The following is a 26,153-nucleotide window of genomic DNA, read 5'->3' as shown; positions in this document are numbered from 1 at the left end:
CAAGGGACTAGGTGAGGTATCAAAAACAGATATGAAATCGCTTTCAATGTTTGCAAAAAAACTTGATTGCATGACGAATACTTCATTACTACTGGCATTACTAAGGACCAGTAGGTTTACTATATGCATTACGCGAAAGTCGGCTAGTATAAGTCGATTTCAAGAACTACTTACTCTAAGTCAATAATTTATGGCCTCGATATTTTCGTGTACAAAAAAAGTGTTTCTTTATGAAATTAGTGAAAATTAAATAAGTAAAAATCTCGTTCACGAAACTAAAATAAATTGTGTGACCTCCTTTCATACACAGTTTTACCTTTACGACACTATGTCAAGTACTGTTGAGCTGACCGTTCACTACTTCCTAACGTTCATTTTATCAAACATGTTTGCCTTCTGATATGGAATGTCGAGTTTTTCTTGCAAACAATGAGTTACCGCACAGTTAATTGTGGTAAATCGGAAATATAAAAGCAATTATTAAGCATTTCATTAGAGTGACAGTACGTAGTTAATCTACAGCGATAAGCACCCTCGTAATAGTTTAACATATTTAATAATATCAAAGAATTTTTTATGCAATCAACTTGTAGAATATGCATACTAATCACACACTTGCAGTAATGAGTCACATATTGAAAAGCAGCAACAAAAAGCAATTTCTCATAGTTAAATATTAAAATAAACAGGGCAATTGCATAAAATGAATACTAAACCATGTTACGTAAACAATACAAGTAGCCAATGTGTGTTAAACGCAAGACAAATGATGATTAAATTTTACATAATCGGTTATTCTAATTTATAGTCAGCGCAGAATTAGAAATGCCTGACTTATACCCATAGTATTTGCACTATTTGCACTTGAAATGAGTGCCTGAGAACCAAAAGTGCACAAGCCGTGAACTGGTTTGCATTTCCGTTTAGCCGTTAGTTATGTAACGGAATTGGGGTGTGGTCGCGACATTTTAAACCCATATATTAAGTATTACCATACCTTTATTTTATTGCTATTACAATTACGGTTATTCTAAATTATTAACGCGCAAACCAGTTGTGCCAGTCTTCGAGCTCTAAAATAACCTGGAGAATTTACACAATCACGCCGCTGACACTGACATAACCAAGCGCCTGAACAACAACCAATAAGCTGGATTCTGCGCGCGCATGCGCAAACGCTAACCAAAGCAGTAACAATTTGTTGAAGCAAAATCAAAAAGTGCATATTTATAATGAACAAGTTAAAGTGGTAGTCAAACTGAACTGTCATAAAGTGTCACCATTTACCGTTCGAAATGCAAGCAGCAAGCAGCCGAGATGACAGTCAAAAGCGCAAACGAATTCGCTGAGCAAAAGTAATCGCTTAAATTGAATTGTCGTTTTGGCTTTTCGCAAGTTGATTGGCTGAATCGCAACAAAAAACAAAAACAACTACAAATTTGTCGAAAATTGTAACTGGAAATATTGGGTAAATATTGCTGTATATGTGTTTAATAATATTTAGAATATTTTTAGCGAATTTTATTTAAAATTCTAACCGCACTCCACAAGCTAATTAACGAAACTGACCGAACTTGTCAGAATTTGCCCAATTTTTGTTGGAACGCTGGTTTTAATTTAAATTTTTCTTTTTATTTTATTTTTTATTTAATAATATTTGAATTGCATATGTAGTAACACTCTCGCGTGTTAACGACCGCTTTCTACATGCTCTAGTTATCAAGTTTTGCCGCGCACAGCGAGTATGTAAATATTTTACAAAAATATAAATGTAAATTAGCAAGAAAAAAGGGAAAAACGTAAAGCTATACCCTTAACAAACACAAAGTTTCCTTACAATAATTTAATTTGTCTTGATCGGTTTGTATGGCAGCTATATGCTATAGTGAGCCGATCTGAATAATTTCTTCGGAGATTATACCATTTCTTCGAACAATAATTCATGGCAAATTTCATGAAGATATCTCGTCAAATCAAAAAGTTATGCCTGATATCGTTGGTTCAGTTTGTATGGCAGCTACATACATATATGCTATAGTAGCCCGGTTCCGACAAATGAGCAGTTTTTGGTGAAAAAAGGACATGCACAAAATTTGTGATCAATATCTCACGAACATCTCTTAATCGACTCAGCTCAAAATGGTGATCATTTATATAAATAAATGCTATAGAGTATCCAACATTTCCTTCTAGGTGTTACAAACTTCGTGGCAAACTAAATACAACCTGTTCAGGGTATAAAAACTACAACAATGCTGCAAATGCCCACTTCAATTGCATAAAATCCAAAATTCTAAAAAAGAATGAGCGCTTATTAAAATCACGCGATGATAACAATTCAAAAATCACAATAATAACAAAATCATAATAACAACAAAAGTCAACATAATTTTTATATCTAAATTTTTTTTATTGCTAAAATTGTGTGCAGAAAGAAAGTCCGCCATCCAGCCATGCGCAAACTGCAGCGTTTGCTAAAGCCCTATATGACATTCAGTCACTGAAATTTTTTAAGTACACGCGTACGAGTACATATGCCGTTAAAATTACGCTCATTTGCAAGCAACAAATACAACAATAGAAAAAACTACGAAATGCGTGTCAAATTTGCATATGAATACATGTATATGCAAACATACATATGTACATATATAAAGACCTCCGAAGCTGCGTTCACAACGCATATGCGGGCTTTGCACCCACATACCGGAACTACAGTCAAGCCTCACTTGCTTTTATTACGTTTTATTTTCATGAAATAATGTGCAAAGATTAACATTCTCACTTCAAAGGCTTTCTTAAGTGATAAAGCTTAGTTCAAGTGTCATAAGTGTCAGGAGAAATTTGCATTAACTAGCTTTCTTTACATGTTGAAAATAAATTAGTAAAAAAAAGTAGATCATTAAAAAAAGAGGCGGAATTTCCTTCACTGTACGAGTATGACGTCAGCAATTTCAAGAATATGCTATTTTCTATTTAACCGGCAACGTCGATAATAGAATGGTTTTTTAACTAGACAAAAGCCATTTTATCCCCACACTTGTTGAAAAAATCCATTAAAGGAGGTAAATATGGTTTTTTTATGGTTTCTGAACCAAACAATTTTCTTCAAAAATCGGATCCTTAATGAAAAATTATTTTTCCGTTTTCGATACTAGCCTGCATTTATTTAATGCTACGTGGACCCGTCCACGCTTCACTGTGGCTGATACATAGATAATACAACTACTGCCATCTATATGATTTCTATAAGTTGGATTATAACTATTAGTTAATGAGATATATTATTTTTGTGAAGCAACATGTGTTAGTTTACAAAAAAAATGGATCATATAGCATTTCGTGTGTTAATAAAGTATTGCTTTCTGGGGAAAATACTGTTGAATATGGGCTCAGGGAAATCTACAGTTGAAAAAATATTTGCTAAGCTGGAAACAGGCGGTATGAGCACCGAGGACAATGATGCTCTAAAGAGGCGAAAGCTCTGTGCAAAGTGGGTGCCTCGCAAGTTCATAATCCAACAAAAACAACGAATAACTGATTCTGAGAAGTGTTTGAGTGCTCTTTAATCGTGATAAAACAGAATTCTTGCGTCAGTGTGTGACAATAGAAACATAGCTGCATCATTTCCCACTGGAGTCCAATCGACTGTCATTCTAGTGGACTGCACACGATGAACCGGTTCTCAAGCGTGGAAAGACGAAAAAGTCTGATGGAAAGATTATGACATCAGTCTTTTGGGATGCACGTCAACGACAGATTACTGAGCCAGTTATAATCTACTTCACTGCGTATTTGGTTGCAGTTCTTTTTTACTGTTACAAATACTTAGCAATTGTATTATTTTTAAGGAAGAATCTGTTTAAAATTGTACGCATATATTCAAATGATTTCTAGAAGAATGAATTTTGAACAAATGGTTATTATTTGAAATATAATTTTTGTATTTATGACTTGACATAAAGAGATAAAAGGTATCCTATGTCCTTACCCTGGTTCTAAGCTACCTCTCCACCAATTTTCAGCCAAATCGGTTCAGCCGTTCTTGAGTTATAAATGGTGTAACTACCACAACTTTCTTATATACATACATATACATATATAGATTTGCATTTGAACTTCGAAATTGAGCTTGTTGTAAACATTTTTGCTAAGTATTGCATATAAGTTCCTAAACAAGTAAGATTAGATGTATGGAGTAATTTCATATAAAGTTTCATCCTGAAATAATACAGCTATTATACATACATAACTTCACCTAAAATGCAAAATAGTGTAACATCACTTTTAATAAGTTTACAGGCGAAGGAAAAACGTTGAAATAGAAACTACTCATATTGAAACTAAATTTGAGTTTTGGTTATATGTATGTAAAATGGTTATACATTGGTTATATCTGACAGCGGCAGCTGAAAATTTATATATAGAAAAAGTAACCTTGCATTTTAGTGCTCCTATCCAATGTTCAAAAGGAAGAGTGCCAAACTAACTAATGATTATAAACCGATTTGTCTCCTTATAACAACCATGTTATCTTAATAGCTAAGTCATGACAGCTCAAAAAAGTACGAAAGCCTGACAATACGCTGAAAAATAGGTAGGAATATCCTTATGACAAAACAAGGAAATTAATAACAATTTTTTGGTGTGTGCTGAAAGTCGGAAACGTGCTTGATTTCAGTGATTATAAACTAAAATGTGGCGAAAAAAAATTACTCAATCCATATTAAAGAAATAAATTTGTAAAAAATATCTTTTTTCCCTTAAACTAACAAAAAAATATAATAATAATTGATAACTTTAAATCTAGTCAGGAGTCACAACCACTGCTTTACACAATGTTATATTTAAAAGGACCCTAAGTCGTTGGCCATTCCCTTGATTCCCTTGCTTCAATTGTCCACCTATGGGGTGTCAAGTGGAAGGAGCATTTTACTGGAATATTACCTTCCATGCGAACGACATGGCCTAATCGGCGCATTTGTTGGAATTTTACACGCTTAACTACATATATCCATGTCGCCGTTGGAGCTCATATAGTTTTGTAACACTAAGAGTAAAACTTAAATCAAACACGAATCAACTTTCTACTTCTTCTTCTTAACTGGGTCGATCCCACCGAAACATATTATATAATGACCTCAATGTTTACTTAAGCTTTAGTGTAAATACTGCAGTTAAAAACTTAACTCTTCTCTTTTTCTTATTGGCCTAAGATTATACATAAAGGAAAACTTTTATAGACATAGTATGACTAGCTGTATTCGATTCGAAAAACGTTAGTCTCCAGGGTATCGAACAAACTACATCATATGCTCTAAATAAAGGTCATTGCTTGTGGTGCAACTTTGCACTATCAAGTCTTCTGACACATGCGCAATAGTGTTATGATTCTTACTTAGTGGAGAAGTTATTTAAAAAAAACGTTGCTGAAACCTTTATTTTGGTTTTCGATAAAGTTTATTGATTGATTTTAAAAATCTAGTTCTAATGATTTAAAATTACAAGAACAGAAGCAAATTTGTATTTTCATTTGCCTTTTGAATCATTCAGAATAGTAAAACTGATGAAAATAGCCAAAACAAAACTTAATAGCGGCTTTACCACTTTAATCAGGTATGCGCATACTTTCTCGCATGAAATCAACTCGATAAATTTGTTGTTGCTTTTGCATTTAATTTAAACAAGCAAATAAATGGCGAATCGAAGACAGCTAATATAATATACTATGATTACTCTTCACAGCTTTAAACTATCTCGATTTGACTTTATAAAAAAGTTAAGAGGAAAGGTACATAATGAAAACCATTTATACAAAGCTGTTTGGTGCATCTTCAAAGCTTTTATTGCTTTAAAGAGTATAGTCCATTTTACGGTTCAGCGACCAGTAGGCAGATGTACCATAACACATATTCCTTGATTGACTCGCAATTACAATGAGAAGGCGTCAGGCTATCGGGCAAATTAATCCGGTGAGAGAAGATGTCACCACTATTAACTCAGGAGCTTTGATTAAACTGGGTTAAGTAAGGTGTTGATAAAAGAAGGCGGCACAATATCGTCCCAGTCCTCATCGTTCAATCTAACATAATTTAAGGGGATATACCAGAGTAACACTTTCAAAAAATCGATTTGTTTTTACTTTTTCGATAGTTTATATTTACAAAAATATTCTGTGAAATCGGCAAAGTCATATCTTGAATAGTTTTTGAATGGAAGCGTTCGAAAGAGCGACCTCTCGCAAGTATAAATAGGATAGTTGAAACTTTAAACGCGTTATTCTCGAAACGACATTTTTCAAAATTGCTGACAGCATAACTCAACGAGAAATTGACCTTTCTAATCTGAGTATTCTTCAATATATTTACTACACAATGACTTACGATCTCTTGAATGGTTGAAAATTGTCAATTTGGCATTAAAAAAGGACAATTTTTTTACTTAAAAAAAGCGAGATATTTTTCAAAAATCGTAGATCATTGTATAGGAAATGCAACTTTAATAATTTTTTTGATTTTTTATGTTTCAGCTGTTCATTCGGCCGGAATCATGTCAGCAGTTGGGGATTTTTTTTTGGCAACTCCTTTATTTTTCAATATTTTTGGAAAAAAATCTTAAAATATAACTGAAAATATACTTCATTTTGCCCAAAGAACTTCGAAACATTCATTTGAGTACTTTCTTTTAACAAAAATTCAGGAAATCTAATTTTTCATAGGTTACACTAGTATAACCCCTTAATAGTCTGCTCTAGAATTCCCATGAAACACAAAATAAAAAGTAAAGTGTCTATCCAATAAAACAGACTTTTAATTAAATTATCACAAAATCCTAGGGCTTTAACCTTTCTACAATTTTGATCCATTTGCAAGTCGAATCTTTCAACTCGAAAGAAAAACTTTTATTATCAATTAACAGTTTATAAATTGCAGCTGAAATCGATGGCACTAATTCTAATGTAGCAACGCAGGCAGTATGATACACATTTATAGTAATAAGTCAATGGACCTTCAAATCACGTTACCAATTTATTGTTGAGACAAAGACATTTGCTTCTCGTAATAATGCTCCCTATAGTTTGTTAAAAAGTGAAAAAATAGAAGATAAATGATTTTTTACTTTGCAATGAGCATACTATAATCACATCTCAGCAACTGAAAATTAGCTAAAAAAGTATTGGCATGGAATTTAACCCTCCCTTACTTATTTTTTTTTTATTTAACACAACATTATCGTGGTCGGCACTTGTCAATTTTAATGGGTGCAAACTTGGCGGAGTAGTAGAACACCTGCCCTGCCTAACAAAGGCGCACGTATCACTACACACTGTTTCCGTTAATTTGCCTTTCTTGTCGTCGTCGCTGACGGCATGAATATTTGTTCGAGTATATTTCCGTAATGTAGCCGCTGTGCTGTTATTGGTTTTGTTGTAGAGTGACGCTGAACAAACCAATCACAAGGGTATGTGCAGACAGGTAAAAAAGTAAATAAACCGACAGGCAGACAGACGAACATGTCAACAAGCAGCACATTTCAATAGACCACGAAGCTGCCAATACTGCCGAAGCAGAGCTGAGCGCACTTGTTATTTTTATTGCTGCTGTCGACAATGATGGCCAAAGCTCACAACAATCTGTAATGGCTAATGGCCAGCAGATAAACGAACAATAACGCAAGGTATTGGGGAGCATACACATGTTTGCGGGTAAATAAGTAATTGGGCATTCTGCCGATGTCCATTTGCACCAAACACCGAACATTTACTTCACTTTGCGCCGCGTGTGTGCGTTGTTTGTCGGTGCGCGCAGGTTCGCTGCTTAAGTCTTTCGTTTGTGCGGCGCTTCGCTGCGGTAGTTGGGTTTATGTGTGCACATTAGTATGTATGTTGGCGCAGCGTGGTAACTTTTGCTATTTGCTATAGTTGTTGTTGTTTTTGGTGCATTTCATTAAATGTTGCATGCATTTGGCATTCTCTGCTCTGTGTGGTATGCGATAATAAATTGTGTAAATTGTATAGCATTTAAAATTGGTGGCATTTGTGGAGAATTTGTCTATTGCATAACAATTGTAGGCATGAGTGTATGTGTGTGTGTGTGTGCTTACTTTCTAACATAACTAAAAAGCTTACTGTAGGTGAAGTGAGTGAAATTCAAATATAAAGATTTTTATATATGATAGTGATTGAAACATAATGGCTCCACAAGATATCATTCATGCATAATTACTTCATTTCACGCATTAAAATTCTTATTTTATGTAATAAGTTAACAGCTTAACCACCTCGCGATGCTTACACGTTCGTTAAAGTTAAGAAACTTTTCGAAAACATGCGTTCATATATACATATGTACCTATGGTATATACTAGTTTAGTAGTATATATATATGTATAAGTATTAGGGTGAGTCAAAAAGACCAAATATATTTTTTCCCTTTATACTGGGAAAATTTGAAATTTATTGAATATTTTTAAGTGCGTTGAGCTCATATATTGGGTAGTCGAAAACGTCTTTTCGTATTTTGTCAATAGATTTCTTTGCAGTCGTATATCTCCAGTGCTACCAATCACATTGTGTCATATCATATAGTGTTGGAAAGGTGAGATTTTAAGCTTCATTTAACCAAAAAAAAATTCGGGGAAGTTGAAAAAAAGTTACAGCTGTTCAAAAATTAGTGAACATGATGAAGAAATTCGCTATATTTTGAAATTTTTGAAGTTTTGTGAATGAATGAAATTTGTGAAGTTTACGGAGACGATGCTGTATCAGTTCGTGTAGCACAACAATGGTACACTCGCTTCCGTTCTGGAAATTTCGATTTACACTAATGAAAGCTTTACAAAGATGAAATAAAGTCTCTAGCGAAAAAATGGCAAAAAGTGGTCGACCAAAATGTTACTATTTTTGTTCAATATAAATATAAAAAAAATTAAGTTAAAGTTTGATTAGAAATACGAAAAGACTTTTTCGACTACCCATATTGGAAAGAAGAATTCATATCTCACAATCTATTACTTGATAAACAATTCTCGTATCTTATATTTTTAAGAAATTCTATTTTCTACAAGAATTATCACTTACAATTTTTCGTAGGGTACGAAAAACGTGCAAAAATTATTAAAAAAGGATTTAAAAAAAAATCAAAAAGCCTCTTCCTTCCTTTGAATATAATAAAGTCATATTTCAAGCGAACTTTTCTGACGTTCTACCAAAAAATTCTTCACATACAAAGTGTAAAAAAATATTTTTTTTTTATCCACCCTAATACATTATACATAAATATATACAAAACCATATGTATATAAGCACTATAGCAGTATTGTGATGGATTATCTGCGCTGTTTGTGGTAAATTAAAATTGTTGGTTTTGCTTGCGTTTTGTTACGTCAACTGACTTTTGTTTGACTTGCACATCTGCCACTCGGTTAGCTGGCTGCGCGTTTGCTTACATACTATTTCGATGTGCTATTTGTCGATTATTTTGCAGATATTTTGCAGATATTTTGCGCAGCGTGAAAGCACAAGTGATGCCCCAGTTACGCGCCGTGAATTATGAGCGTGCGTTTTGTGTTCCAGTTTCTCGAGTTTTTTTTTTTTTTTTTTTGATATTTGGTGAAATAGTCTTTATTTTCAAATCAACTTACTAGTCCAATTTCGAACGTCTGATTAATGGCATGGTTTTGAGGAAGCAATTTAACCGCATACAAGTTATTAGCAATAGTTTTTCCATGGAGATTTTTAAAGAATTTATTGTGTTGATTTCTATATTTTGACAAAATTTAATTTATTTTACTTGTAGATATTAGATGTCTTCGATTCACCATTTTTATAATATCTAATTAAAATTGTATTACTATAAGTTTAGTTTTACCATTTTAGATCACATTTACTATTGTGAATTGTTCAAATGAAAATCTATTCACAAAAATTAAAACGCAAATATTTGTTCCTTATATGCCACTTTTAAATAACTAAAATCGTGTTTAATGCGGAAAGAATTTCTTTCCGAACAAAGATTCGCAATACAATTGCGCATGCTTCGGAAGACATGTTAGGGCAGGGTTGCACTGCAAGTGCTGTCCGTTTGTTTGAATTAAATATTGTTAAGACAAGAAAGAATACACTGTTTTCTGATAGAAAAAATTGTCGTATTATCATTAGAGAAACCAGAGGCACTAAACCTCGCTTTTGGATCGAAACAAACACGTTTTGGACGATTGAAATATGTAAAAGTCCGTAAAGTTTACAATTTCTTTAAAAATAATACCGAGCGGAGATTGTATTAGATATACTTAGCGAGACACGAAATTATCAAGTAGTTCCTACACTGACGTGAGTCTTGTCAAGCTGTCAAGTCATTTTTTTCAGTATAGTTTGACATTTCATTATCTAAAGACTTACACCTGAACAACGTTTACAAATCGTTCAACCTTATTACGAAAATTCATGATCTGTAAAGAATGTGTTTCGTTCAACTTATGGCCAACAAAATCGGCCTACAAAGCGTACTATTCGCAACACCATTACCCATGTCGAGACCCAGCCTTTATCATTGGATAATATTCGACCGAATAGGTCAAGTGTAGATCGTAGTAAAGAAAATATAGCCGCCGTAGCTGAGAGTACACGAAATCCGTGGAGAGTCGATTCGGCCCAGTTCGCAGCAACTCGTACTGACTGATGGAATGACTTGGCGCATTTCAAGTCGATATCTTAAATTGAAAGCGTACAAAAACACGCGACCTTCCCAAGCGATAACGCTTCGCTCTATGAGCATTTAAAAGTTTCAAGAAAATCCGACGTTTTTGAGCCAAATTTTCTTCAGCGAAGCCTATTTCTGGCTAAATGGGTATGTTAACAAACAAAATTGCCTCATTTGGGATTCGAAGAGGAACATAATTAGATTCAAGTGCTGCCATTTCATGCAGAAAAAACAATGATTTGCTGTGGTTCGTGGGCCGATAGAATTATCGGTTCATATTTCTTCAAAAATGATGCAGGTGAAAACATAATCGTCAATGGCGACCGTTATTGTGCCGTGATAACTAACTATTTGATACCTAAAATTGAACCTCGTGACTTCGACAACATTTGGTTTGAACAAGACGGCGCCACTTCCTACACATCGCATCAATCAAGGGATTTATTGTGAAAACTCTTCGTTGAGCAGATAATTTGACAATTTTGACCCGTCGATTGGCCACCAAGTGTGACCTGTGTTACACCTTTAGACCTTTTCATGTTGGTATATGTAAAGTCTGAAGTTTATGCGGACAAAAAAACAATAAAAAAAAATGGACTCAACGAATAGACCATCTGAGATGCAGGTGAGACCAATATTTGAAAGAGATAATCTTCAAAACATAAATGCCATAAAATGTTCTTTCGAATGATAATAAACATTAACCATTAAAATTGAAGTTTCTGTGTTTTTTTATTTAAAAAAGTAGGAAACATCGAAATGCTTCACCCTTTAATATTAATCTTCCAATTCAATACATCAGAAATTCAATTTTCGCTACAATTTCAAACACTTGTTTCTTTCCATTCATGTTGCGTTTACATTGCAAAACAAATTTCACACACAATAAAACCGACGTAATATTTGGAAAAGTGAAAGATAATGAAGTAATAGGAAATAAGTGAACTTAAAAAGCGTTACGCTGCTGTCAAAAATCGGCACTTCGAACTTTTCAAACTCAATTAAATTGGATTTTTAATTAACAAACAGATAAGTAAGTAGATAAAAGGTAATAAGTGCAACATAGTAGCGGCCAAAATAGTGTGCATATATGGAAATGTGTAAGTAGAAAATATGTAACAGTAAATGCGTTAGGAAAAAGCAGCTTTGAAAACACTTATGCACATATAATATATACAGACTCACATAAATAATAATAATAATAATAATATTAATAATAATAATAATAATATTAATGATAAAAAATAGAATATAATACATTGGCCTCATTGCCCGCTCATTTGCCAATGTTGACAACTTGAATGGGTTTTTGTTTCCGCTACACAGCGGGTACAAGCGCAAGCGCAAAATGATTGACAGGGGCAAAGCAAATGTGATTCCAATTAGATGCGAACAATCAAAACGTTGTAACACCACACATAACGTAGAAAAATAAATAGACGCTGAGTGACAAGTTTGCAAGCTGGTAAGACATTAGCGCTTAAATTTGAAAAACAGCGGGTGTTGGCGCTTTTCCCCGTGCAATGCCAAGCATTCGTGCGAACATGCGCAGTACTTGTGTTTAACTTTATACCCTGAACAGGTTAAGTTTGCCACGAAGTTTGCAACACCCAGAAGAAAATGTTAGAGACGCTACAAAGCGTACATATATAGTAGACCATAAACGATCAGCGTGTCGAGATCGAAGTTGATATAGATTGATATGCGAACTAGACGCTTAGTTTTTGAGATATTGATCCAAAATTTGGTACACGTTCTTTTTTCTCCAAGAAATTGATCATGTGTCGGAACCGACGTTACCGGATCATTATAACATATAGCTGTCACACAAGCAGAACGATCGAAATCAAGAGCTTGTAGGGAAAGCTTATTTATTCTAAGAGATATCTTCAAGAAATTTGGCATGGATTATTATGCAAATATCGCAGCAACTATTCATATCGAATCACTAGAGTATATAGCTGCCATACAAACCGATCAATCAAAAGCAAGCGCGTGTGAGGCATATTTCGCTCTTACTCTTCATGGTATCAGTGCAACCGAAGTTAACATTTTTTCTTGCATTTTTTCTAACGGCATTTGCATATGTTCATGCATATTTGAATTTATGGGGGTGTTGTCCCATCCATGTAATTTTAAATACAATGCAACATGCCACGTTTGATTCATTTCGAATGCGCATGCGCACCGTTACTCCCTGACAAATGCTTTACATTTATTGTCTTATATGTTATCGTTTTGATGTTTTTTTTTAGTTTTTTCCCTAAGTGATCGTGTTAGCGCCCAGCTATTTGATCTGTTCCTCGGTGGGTGCTGCCAGTGATTAACTGGGGCTCACAATGTTCGCTGGATATTTTTTTCTTTTTGTTCGCTGGAGTTTTTATATTTTTGCTTTTTTTTTTTAACTGGCAAATAATTATGTACATGAAATGCAAATTTTAGAGCGCACACTATGACCGACTGGCTGTGTGAAACATTACAACACTTTTGACAGCCGCTATGTCACGCTTTCTATTGATTGCTTTTAGATTGCTGGCGATTGTTTATTGTTACTTTTACTATGCAACTATGCGACGTTGACAAAGCATGATAAAATGACACCTACACCCATGTTATGTAATATATTGGAGTAAGTTTACAATTTGTGCGCAATGCTGCATATAATTGAAGCAGAAAAAAAGAAGTATAAATTGATTGAATGATTGCTTTAATACTTTCTACTGTTATGACCCGCCGGAAAGGTTATGTTAATGCTTTTATACTTATACGGAAGATTTTATAATTTATTTGGTATAGTATAAAGATATATTAAAGAATACATATTATATCAGCATTTTTATTATTTGAAACATCGAATTTGATCTGTTTAATTTTTTTTTAGGTTGGTACAATTATTTGAGGGTCACAAATATTCAGTGAAGGTGGTGACGTCAACGAAAACTTACTTCTTTCGAGTAGCTACAGAAGTGCGAATTTTTAAATCAAACATTTTGGAATGAAAATTAAATTTTCAAATCCGATTTATAATTTTTAATACAAAAATATGGTTGCCCATCAACCTTTGTTGATCGAAAAAGTGAAAGAAATAGTGATTCGAAATCGTCGTGTTGGCATTAGAGAAATAGCAGAAAATTTCAATGTCTCTTAAGGACCGACTGAACACATTTTGGCTAATTTTTTGGTTAATATTTTGGATAATATTTAGGGTATAAAGCGTGTCAATGCTAAACTTGTACCAAAAGCCCTGAATCTTTTGCAAAAACGACGTCGAGTTTAGCATGATTCTGACTTTTTGGACAAACACCAAACGAGAGTCATTCCGTATCCAGTGTGTTTGCAAAATTTGGCTCCTCATGACTTTTTTCTGTTTTCGAAACTTTAAATACGAGTTGAACGAACCAATTTCCAATATTCACACGAGAGGATAACTTTTCAAGGTTCCTTGTCAGACATAAAAAATAAAAGTATATTATGAAATTTAAAAAAAAATATATTTTTTTCGATTATTGAGATACTAAAAAATATCTCTTTAAAATTATTTTTTATACTTTTTCAGCAAGGGTTTTATAAATATGTATCAATGATCAGTATGACGAGACGAGTTGAATGACTGGTTTCCGTTCGTCTGTCTGCCTGCTTCTTTGTCTTCACAAGCTGGAACTAGAGTAAATATTGAAATCGTAATGGAACTTGGTACACGGGTTCGTTAGCAAAAAAGAGAGGACGAGTTCGTAGATGTACATAATCGGACCATTACCACGTCCACAAAACGCCATTAAACGAAAATTTATAAAGAAAATGTATGTGTGTCGTATTTTAGGTAAAATCACATATCTGGGAAACAGCTCGACCGATTTCAACCATATTATATTGACATTCTTATTTTAAAGTGGGAAATGGCCAAAGTGGACTACAACCACTCCTACTTCCCACATAACACAATTCGCTCAATTTGTTTATTTTACTTTCTAGTATACAAATAAGGCACCAATTTATATAATAGGATAAAACTTTGCACGTAATAGCTTGTCACATTATGACCAAAAATTGTCCAAATCGCCCTGAAACTTTCGAAAACCCTAAGGCTGAATATTTGGACACCAGTACTTAACATATATCTGTCAATCTGTGAGATATATAATTAAAATTCTTAAATAATCCTTTCCTAATAATAGTATGTCTGCTTGTCAAAAATGGGTAGGATCCGGTCAATATTTCCCTTAACATCATATACCTATTATAAAGATTTTCGAAATTCCGAGCGACTTTATACCGCATACATCGGTCTTATGTTAGAGTGTGTTTTACTCATAACAGTGTACATGCAATGGATAAGATTGGGCGAACACACGACCTAGCCCCAATGTAACTAATATTGCGATTTTCGAACGCCCGGATGACACCCGAAATTAGTCTTCCTTACTTGTTTAAATTCAAATTATTTTCAAAGTTATAGTCCATTCAATGTCTTGGCACTTTGAAAAATTTAAATCTTTTTTAAAGAAGTCTTAGGAACCGAATATAGAAACGGCATCTAGTAGCATTCTTAAGCCGATTTTTAAACTATTTTTGCACATTTAAGTGGATTTTTCCTTATTAATTTTTTTAACTAATTATTTGGAGAACCAAGTAACTATGTTGAAAAATTTCCTTGAGCCGAGCCCGGTGCTTAAAAAACAAAAACTAAATTAATGAAAACAAATTCAATTAGGGAGGAAAATCTCTATATCAGATTTCAAAATCTACATTTGAAATAATTAAATTAAACTCTGGCAGCAAGCGTCATGAGAAAAATATTTAAGAATTATTTTTTTGATTGCAAATTGCAGCACTTGCAACATTTGGAAATATTTAAAAAAAAAACTTTCATTTTGACTTCTAGAACGAATATTTTCTATACCCTGTAAATTTCGTTATTTTTATGTTATATATTTAGCATATTATTTGGCTAAATAAATTTTTTTTTAGGTAGTAAGCTTTACCCCTTATATATGTACGTTGCGATCGGTCAAAAAATCTAATATTTTTTTATTTTTAGTGAAAGTATAAGTCGTAGAGAATGTTCTCCCAAATTTTCATAATAATATGTGCATTAGAACCAAAGTTATAGCGTTACATAACGCACGTAGTCATGGGACGAAAGCCTAGCACATGCATCTTCAAACGTGATTATCTGGAAATCATTTTTTTCCAAAGTGCCATTGCCGTGAGCACGATTGCAAAAAATCTATCTCCGATTTTCTTTATTTTTTTTAATACATTCATAACTAATATAGGCAGTCCGTCAACGAAGCCTTTTTTATATAAATTTAAATTGCAATGTTAAGATTTTTTAAATAAATTTTTTGACTGTGACTAATGTGACTTATTGAAAAAATGATCCTCGTTTCCACAAAAAAATTTTTTTTTAGGAAAACCCTTCGTTCACGGACTCCACACGTCTATATACAAACGAAATTTTTTGTGTTTTATGATTTCAGTTGAGTTGCTGCACCGGAATCGTGCTCACCGTCAACATCTTCAAGAAAATCGCATTTTGAGGAAAGCGCACTAACTCCGGTATTCTTCATTATTTCTGAATGGTTAAATGTGTTTTTTCACTTCGCAATATGTTCTTTCGAAACGCATTTTCAATAAAATGATCGCTACATCCCTTAAAAAATTCCCAGATTTTCCCTTATTTTTCCGCAACACAACGTATATAACCCTTTAAACGGTCCAAATATTTCACCAATAATTCACTGGCATGCAAATAATGGATTTTCTATAGCACAGCTAACTTTCGTAGCATACATGATAAGTAAAATCACAAAAGTGCAACACATACAAGTAAATATATGCAAAATATCGAAAATGTGTTGCTAGCTATTTGTATTAAACAAATATATAAATAATCGCAACATTGTAAAAAGTCTTTGTATATCTTTAAATGTGGGCCAAAGTAATATGACACCAAGCACACCACACCAACAAAACTAAAAATAAAATCGTTTTCCTCTCCACACTCAAGCGTCACTAAGCTTCCACATTTTTAACCAGCCCATGTACAGTAGTTAAATCGTGTCAATCACTAGTATGTTGCCTCGTTCCCTCCCGTGCCACGTCAAATGACCATTAGACACTCTTGTCCAGCGCCTGCGACGTAAAAAGTAAACGCCACACATTGCGGCTGCCCGTTAGCGGAGGCATGGCAGGCACTTTGGCACGGCATTTGCGAAATGCCACTTGTAGTGTGCAACAGCATGGTCCAAAAAGATTTGTTGTTTCGGATTTAATATGGGCACAGACTTAGAAGAAACTCATTTCAGTGGCAAGTGGCAGTAGTTTGTTGGCGCAACGGTGAGCGATAAATTGTCACCCGCTATGCATGTTGTCGCGGTATTTATTATTTGCGTGCAACACAATGAAATGACAGAGGCAAACCCATTCATTGTCAGCTAAATTTCGCACGAAAATAATAGCACGAAATTGCATCCGTCGTATATAAAAAGCGCAAATATGGATTGGAGAGGTGGTACTAGATTATCAGCGATAGCCTAGTGTTGAAATTTTGGTTTAAAGTGATTTGTAGAGATTTTGGTTTCTTATTTAATGTTGCACATATTTCAAACTTGATTTTTTTTTTACATAAATTGTCAAATATACACAATTTTCCCTGCACTCAAGTGAATTGATTATCAGATTGTCATTTCTGTTCTTAATTCGTTTAATAACACTTATCAAATAATAGATTATACATTATTTGATAAGTGTTCCCCGAAAGTTTGAAGTTGATTCAGCAAATAGTTTCGGAGATATGTGCATATTTATATAAATTCTCTGACTAATTGGCTCCCAAAACTATAACGCGATTTTCTCGAACGCTGTTTGCAGACTCGGCGAGTAAAATTTTTCTGAAATTTCAACCGTACGACATGAAATTCTCAGATACAATATTTTTATCATGAAATTCTTAGATATATTTATCAGACTATGAACCAATGAATAATATTATTGATTACAAGTTTTAAGACACTCTGATTTTGCTGTCAGAATACATTTTTTGGTTTTTCGATTTGAGGTAATTTTAAGCAAAACAAAATTCCTCATCACTAGGCAAATTTTTTCGGAAGTCATTGTGGAGATCCATTACAGAATCGAGACAATCCAAAACGTTTCCAAATGAATCATGGAATATTAAAACACATTTAATTTTGGAAACGCTCACTTCTTTTATTTATTTACTATATAAAATACTCTTGAAAATAATTCACAAAAAACGTTTTTTCTTACTTGCAAATGTACATATATAACCCTTTAAATAAATTTCAAATGTAAAAAAAGAGGCAGATAACGGGCTGGATACGGAAAAGATAGGAAAGTAAAGAGGACTAGCAATCAATCTTATCAGTCGACCAGATAATAATTCAAAGGGATGTCCCTCGTTTTGGAACTTACGTGAGAACCGAGATGTCTTAATTTGGGGCAATATGAAAGTTGGTTATGTTCGAAGCAAATGTAGAAATGATTGGTAAAATTTTGATCTGAGACAAGGAAGACTCACATAACATAATATAAATATCGTTAACTACTTGCTGCTGTACTGACACAGGGAATATCTTTCCAAGTCTTCTAAATAGAATTTTCAAATGATGTGTGACGATATTCTACAGATTAATTCGAACAGGATGTTTCAAGCAATTTCATACATAGATATGAAAATCCATAAAAGTGAAATTCTTCGCAAGATCGGAATACAAAATGGTCCGATCCGAACAATTTCTTCGAAGATTGCCTTGAACAATAATATATGACGAATTTCGTGAAGATATCTTGTCGAATAAAGAAGATTTCTTAACAAGATCTTGATTCTGATCGTTCAGTTTGTATGGCAGCTATAGTCGTCCAATATCGGCGGTTACGACAAAAGAGCAGCTTCTTGGGGAGAAACGGACATGTGCAAATTTTCAGATCAATATCTCAAAACTGAGAGACTAGTTTACGTATATATAAGCAGACGATCGGACCGACGAGCAAACGGGCGAACGTGGCTAAATCGACTCAGCTCGTCATATTGATTACTTATTATGTTTTATAGGGGATCCGATGATTCCTTTTGACTGCTACAAACTTCGTAGCAGTCTTAATATACCCTGTTAAAAGCGCAACATTCCTCTAAGGAGGTACCCTTCGATAAATGGGACACAACTCTCTCTCAAGGACCTTGGGGTAGCCTTGGACAGCAAACTGCTGTGGGGGCACAACATGGAAGACAGAGTGAGGAAAGTTAGCAATGCTTTATATGTCTGCAGGCAGATGCTCAGCACAATCTGGGGTCTCTCTCGCTCTCTCAAGCACTGGTGCTCCACAGCTATTGTCTGCTCTAAGGTGTAGTAGTATGGTGGGCAGGTGTACGTTAATCCACCTACCGGAAGCCGATGGAAAGGGTTCAGAGGCTCGCTGCGCTGTGCATAACGGGAGCTTTAAGAACAAACTTTAACGGTGGTACTAAGTCTGCCACCTATAGACCTCTTTGCTGCAAACTGCGAAGCAAAATCGGCGGAACGACTATTTTACTGGGTACCAGGTAACAAAGGCATTGAGAGCAATGAAATGAAGGACGAGATTGCCAAGAGTGGTGTATGGCTAACATTCGAAAACGTGATAAACAAGGGGAAACTAATGCATTGTCTATACGACAGAAGCATGGTAAAGAAAATCAAAACTCGATGGAACGAGCTACCTGTAATAGTCATGTGCAAAACGGTAGATCGGAAGTATACAAAATTCCTATTAGCACTCGATAGAAGAGGCTGTAGGAACATGCTGCGAATGCTAACTGATCACTGTCTGGTGGCAACTCACGCCCGTATAATGTGGCTGACAGATCGAGAAGACTGCAAGAAATGTCTAGAGCAGGGCACCAGGGAAACAACGGAGCATCTCTTGTGTACTTGTCCCGTATTGGCAAGACTAGGAGGTATCGATAGTGAGGCCGCAGAGTCTGTTAAAATTCGCATCAAGCGCAGGCATCCTATAGTATACAGAATCTCTTAGACCCAGGAACTGAACTACATCTGGTATCGCAAAGGACTAAACTTGGTCTTTGCATGGCTTATTGGCCTACTAGATTAACCTAATCTAACCTAATATACCCTGTTCAGGGTATAAATATTGGATATAATAATACATTACAGTTATTAGGAGGTTAGTAACGTGAATGTATAGGTATGTCTTTGTATATACTTTTGATGCCTGGCATGCAAGATAGTGTCGAATCGAACAAACCGCTAGCATAAATAATATAATTAGATTAAAAGTGGGTATAATGTAGAGCTTTACTGGCGTTTTCACATACACATTTTTTATACTAAAAGTCGAATTTTTAAGACAAAGAACATAATACTCGTATTGTTCAAATTTTAGAGTGATACCAGGCAAAAACAAGTTCTCTAAGAGTTATATTGTAGTCCATGGATAACACATTTTCTGAACGAAGTTTACCAGAATTTTAGTAATAGTTTCAGGAATCGTTATTGCATTAATAATGGATTCTTTGGATAACAAAACTGGACATCATTGGACTCTTACAAAATTATATAACCACGTTAAATTAGGATACTGGCTTGGTCAGTTGTAGTAGATTACAAAATATTAGAATCAAAATCAGCAGCATAAATTATATTACAATACCGATCAAAAGTATGCACCTGACAACATAATCTAAACTTGACATATCTAAAACAATATTTCGTTCCGTGATTCCAAATGAAGATCTGAATGAACTTTACTAAAAATAACATAAGTCATTCCAGAATAGTTAAAGTGCAGTTTTTACTGTCGGGTAATTATAGTGAAAGGGATTACACTATGCTTGGTATGCATAATTAATATCGACGTAATAAATTCAGTACATATTTTCCTCATTTATTATGTAGTTCTGTTAAAAAAAACGCTGTAGGCGGCAACACTTTCACAGTTCATTAAACCAGATAAGCGCCGTTTGCAAGTAACTGACCATATAATAAATGGGTGACAGACGCTATATAGAATGACGGGCACAACGTGCTGACAGATCGGCTAATAACATTGGAATGGATGTCGATATGGCAGACATTATTATCGATGGCTTTAACAGCTGCAATTTTTCGCCGACAAAGAGACAGACAGACAGACCACCCACAAACATGACGCTACACATACATATTTATGAATATTTGCATTAAAAATCAATAATTCACTCATAAATATTTCATCAGTAAATATTGTAAATATTAGATATGCGTATATTATTTCATATTTCTTGTAGTTAATGCCTTTTTATTGCGGTCTTGATCGTTAGCCTCAACGACAGGTACTTTGTCTGACATATTGGCAAACAAATGTTCATTATTTAGTAACAAATAATTAATACAATATGTGAAATTAAGATTTCAACGCTTGTGAGTGTATTCATTGGTATCAATAAATCTAAATGTGGTTTCGATTGCGTCTATAAGCGCATAGGCGCAGACGCAATCCACATATTTAGTACAAAGACCGCGGTGCGCAGCCGCAAACGCGCCTGCCAGTTCATTGTCATTGCGTAAATTATCAAGGCGTGAAATGTTATACGCAAACTCTATATCGGTGCGAATAAGTCGATTTAGCTAATAAATAAATAAATGAGCTTTTTAATCAAAGTGGATTTTTATGCACGCAAAACACGAGCGGCCTGAGAAACTGCACCCAACATAGACATTTTTTGTATTTCTTTTCTTCTCGGTATGCGGGTAAATATTTGTGCATGGAATTATTCTTATTTTGTTGACATATTTTTTATCTTTTTTTCAGTGTTGAGCGCTTATATTGCCATTCTTTTATATGCGCCAGACAGTTAAGTTTCCAGTTTTCGACACATTTGTTGTTGTTGAGTTTTGTTAGTGCGTGCCGCTTAATAGCCTATAATTTTCCACTCTTATGTTCTAAATGTCTCGCTAATGGCTTAGCAGGCCTGCTGCAAAAGCTGCAATTTTATCGTCGCTACGACGTTGTTTCTCGACAATTAAAATCTGAAAACTATAATAAATCGATCGTAAAGATCGGTCGTAAATCTGCCCACTTTGCGCGCCTACAAAAAGAGAACCATAGAATTTTTGCTTGTATTTTACGATTTTTCTATTTATGGGCACAGTTGTGAAAGTATTGAAAGGAACTGTTTGGAAATTCATTGTTTAAACGTGTCGCAATATCAGGTTTTTATTGCTCGAGTAGGAGAAATATTAGAAGTAATTTTCCGCTTCTCATTAGCGTCATTTCAATTTATACAGGTCTTTTGTACGTAACTGTACTTGTTTATGGCACAATAAAACGCATAGAAAGCATGCATAGAATCCAAAAAGCAACAACATTTTGAGTTCTTTAGAAAAAAATGAACCTCTGTATCCTTAAAAAATGAAAAAATCAAATAACAAATTCAAATCATCACTTGGTAGAGAAGAATGAGTGAACAAAGTTCGTCTGAAGTCTATTGGTCAGGTGACAGAACTTGGATCTATGGTACATTTAGATAGACATACGATATCAAACCCCATAAATTTTGTTTAAGAAAATTATTACTTTCTCTAGAAAAAATGTGGCGATTGCTAGCGGTGATCTGGGAATCAAATGACGAACTCATCGCCAAATCGAAGAATATTAGAAATCGCCGCTTCACAAGTCACCACACAAATGATATTGTATCTCTCATACAGTTCATAGAAGGTACCTTGGCGTTATGATCGACACGAAGCTCAATTTCAAGGCGCTCATTAAAGAGCCTATGGTAAGACGGCTACAGTGACTGCCCTTCTGTTGAGAATCATGGCGAACATTGGTGGCCCAAGCCAAAGTAGAAAAGCTCTGTTAGCTAAAGTTAGCCAGTCTATACTTATGTACGCAGCTCCGATATGGGGACCATGCACTAAAAAACATGTGTCAATAATAGAACGCTTACTTTAAATTCTATTATATCCATCTACTATAGGCCTTGAGACATACTCGAGCAAATTATTTAAGTCAGAGTAGGCGAGAGCAAGAAAGTCACATTTCCATTTATAAAAGAGTTGATCAAAGTCTACCGGTTATAACTACAGAAGTGGTAATGAAGCCTGATCCCCGTTAGGTCAAATAGCGAGGTAAGCCTCTTGCAAACAATGTTTTCGGTAAGTAATCATCAAACTAAACAGCAAAATTCCTGTTTTAAGGGTCTAGGGTTTTAAGTCCAACCGTTATATAGTAGACGAACACACATGAAATGGTTTAGATTGTTACAAAGAGACAATGAGAAATCAATAAAAAACGAGAATTCTTTTCAAAGTTTTTTGAAATAGATAACTGAATTTCAAAACTACCAAAATATGATATCGAATCAAATTATTATAATAAAGTTATGTAATAGAAATACCCTAGTGGCTTAATGTCACAAAAAATTTAATAACGACTGGGTACCATAAACCTACAGGTTTTATTGACTTCTTTTTGTGTGGTTATTTGGTAAACAAAGTGTGCGCAAGCAAAACCTAAGGACATTGAAGAGCTAAGACAAAAGGAGAAAAAGGACCGAAAATCATCGCAATAAACCCATAAATATTCAAAAAAATAAAGGAAAACTTAAACACGTCAATTTTATAAGCCAAAAAAGACTAAACGAAATAAATACCAAAACAAATTTTTTTAGAATTAAGAAACTGATGCACTCATAGGTGTCATTTTAAGGGGTTACATGGGTTTACGGGTTTGAAAAATTTGATTCTTTTTATTTTCTTATTAAATTCTACAGCCCTCTAGAATATTGCCCTAAATTTTTAAGTTGATCTGAGTAATAGTTTAGGAGATACAGGCCGAGGCCGTCTTTAAATGCGTTTTTCTCGAAACTGTGTTTTTGAAGTCGGTTGGTAAGATTTCTCAAGAATTATTCAACCAATCTTTATGGAATTTTATACAGGTCTTAAAGATACAATAACAAAATACTTGGACGAAGGATTTTTTTCGGTTACAACTATTTGAAAAAAAGTCGCCAAATTTTCAATTCATTTGTAAGAATGTCGGTCAAGAATCCAATTTTTCGTTTTTTCCTCGTCCAAGTTCTAAGTTAAGGTTTTAACTAAAACAGCTATTTAATTTCAATTTAGATGATCCTGTAAAGAGTTATACTGCCAACGCGGGTGGATTTTTTCTCCGAGGGGTCACCGGAAATGGCGTCGCAATGGCCGAGTGTAAAATATTTTTTTTCGAAATTTTCAGAATTTCTTTTTAATAGTATATGTTTGTAACAACAAAAAATTCTAATAAAATATTTCTCTTTTTATATGAGAAAAAAAATTTTGATAAAAGGTTGTATGTTACCCGAGGAAACCCATGTAACCCCTTAAAGGTATTCGATTAAAATATTAAAAATTGTAAGAAAATGGTAGTACCACTTCTTTTGCACTCCGTAATCGAGGCTATACGAAATTTCTTACATACAAGTATTAAAGGTATTTTTACGAAGTTCATACACAACGAATTTAAATTGGAAGGATTTGCTCTATATTTCTCTTCTTACACAAGCGCTTATGTACTAAAAAAATTTCAAGGCATTGCAATGTAACTCAAGTTATCAATTAAATAAGGAATTCATGGCTTTGAAATTGAGCCCTTTACTATTATATTTTTATTTTTATTAAGAATCAAACTAAATTCCACCATAAATTCCAAAGGCTCACAATGCCTCACTAATTATAATCAACCAGTCACGCTCGTTTACATGTGAAAGATGTCGCCTTAGTAACAACTTTCGATTTCATTTATGTTAGCATAATTATATGTGCGTATGTATAGTATGTATAATAAAATGTAAATTAATCAAGACTTTAAAATTAAAACATAACTCGTTTTTCAACTCACCTTTTGGTTCTTATATCACAGAATCGTTGTATGAATGAAGTTAAGACGTTTCTTTGTTAGCTTGTTATTAGTTGTAAGTTGTAATGTGATGCCACCTTGGTGCGTTTTGTATATTATTTAATTTTTGTATTAAAACTCATCACTTTGCACAAAAAATTAAATGATTTTAATTAATATTATATTATTTAGTGATTTTATTTATGTTTATTATTGCACTTATGTGAGTGATTAATGGAGGAAAACGAAATTTGTAGGGGATTTCGATACGCGGGCTTGTGAAAAAAATACTAAAACACTTGATTACAATTTCTTTAGTGGGAAAAAGAAATGGAATATTGGAATATTTATTATTTTTATATTTAAAATTTTGGAATAAATGAGACTTAAAAAAACGATGTGAAGAAACGACTTTTCAGCCGCTAATATTTACATATTGGTTAAAAGTGTGTCGAAGATAGCAGATGTTGCTGTTGAAACGATTATATATATTTATTTTTTTCAAATTATACGCGCACGTTTCGTTAAAAACTTGAAAATTTATCGTTTTCGTAGTTATGCTGCCGACACTTAGTTGTTGCTTTGTGTGTGTGTTGTAGCGCGTTGTAGTTTTACTGAAACGAAATAACAAAAATATAATTTGAAATGATTTGCAATTTAAATTCCAATTTATACATTGTGAAAAAAAGGTACCCGGAAATTGAAAATAAAGCTCAAAATAAAGAGTTATGTATCAATATTTACTTTGTTACCTTCAAAGTAGTCTCCACCAGATGTAATACCCTTATGCCAACGATTTTTCCAGTCCTGGAAACAGTTTTCATATGCACTTGGCCTGTGGTATGGCCTTTAGCGCCTTCAGCGGATTTTGTTTATCTCTTCGATAGACTGAAAACGGGTTCCACAAAGTGGCAATTTCAGTTTGAGAAACAAGAGAAAATCACATCGAGCCAAATCTGGTGAATACAGTGGTTGATCGATGGTATTCATTGCGTCTTTGGCTCTAAATTTGGTCACAATCGTACTCTTTAAAAAAAAAAACAGCTTTATCGGGACGAGTCGAGCAAGAACGCGTTTCATACCCATAATATCCACCAAAATCATTTGAACGGACTCGCGAGAGGCGTCGAGCTCCCTTGCCATCTCTCTAACATTTTCCTGACGATTTTCAAGCACCATATTCTTCACTTTTTTAATATTTTCATCAGTTGAAGAGGGCGAAGGTCGTTCAACGATCCCTCGACCGTCTTTGTAGGCTTTGGACCACTCGTAGGCTTGTATTTTTGATAATACTGAATCAAAAAAATCATTTTTTTAAATATCATTTACCTGCGGAATTTAATTACAATTTCCAGGTGCTTTTTTGTCACAATGTATATAAGAACTTTAAAAACAAAAATACACTAATATAAATATATCAAAAATTTAAATTGGAATTCTTTTAGAAACATACACGCGCTCGCAAAAGGCACGAATACATGTTTTGGTTGTACAACAAAAACATTTATTTAAGTAAAACTTAACACGTTTGTACTGCCAAATATAGCAAATCAGCAATTAGCTGCTCACGCA

The 26,153-nt window shown here is 34.0% G+C and overlaps 1 protein-coding gene across 2 annotated transcripts in view; it reads right to left on the bottom strand.

Moving 5' to 3' along the window:
• LOC120774434 (proteoglycan 4) overlaps nucleotides 1-25,193 on the bottom strand; it is a 47,857-nt gene extending 22,664 nt beyond the window's left edge. Inside the window, exons 1-2 of one of the 2 annotated variants that reach the window (XM_040104074.1) lie at nucleotides 25,015-25,193; nucleotides 24,585-24,726 (exon numbers count right to left, since the gene is read on the bottom strand). The gene's annotated coding sequence lies outside the window, so the exon portion shown is untranslated. The remainder of the gene's footprint in view (nucleotides 1-24,584; nucleotides 24,727-25,014) is intronic. The other variant, XM_040104075.1, reaches the window with a different exon arrangement.
• Nucleotides 25,194-26,153: the final 960 nt, after the last annotated feature.

This window comes from Bactrocera tryoni, chromosome 4, assembly GCF_016617805.1.
Source record: "Bactrocera tryoni isolate S06 chromosome 4, CSIRO_BtryS06_freeze2, whole genome shotgun sequence".
In the NCBI taxonomy this organism is placed as follows: Eukaryota; Metazoa; Arthropoda; class Insecta; order Diptera; family Tephritidae; genus Bactrocera; species Bactrocera tryoni.
The sequence above is the reverse complement of the archived record's forward strand: the minus strand, read 5'-3'. Positions and strand labels throughout refer to the sequence as shown.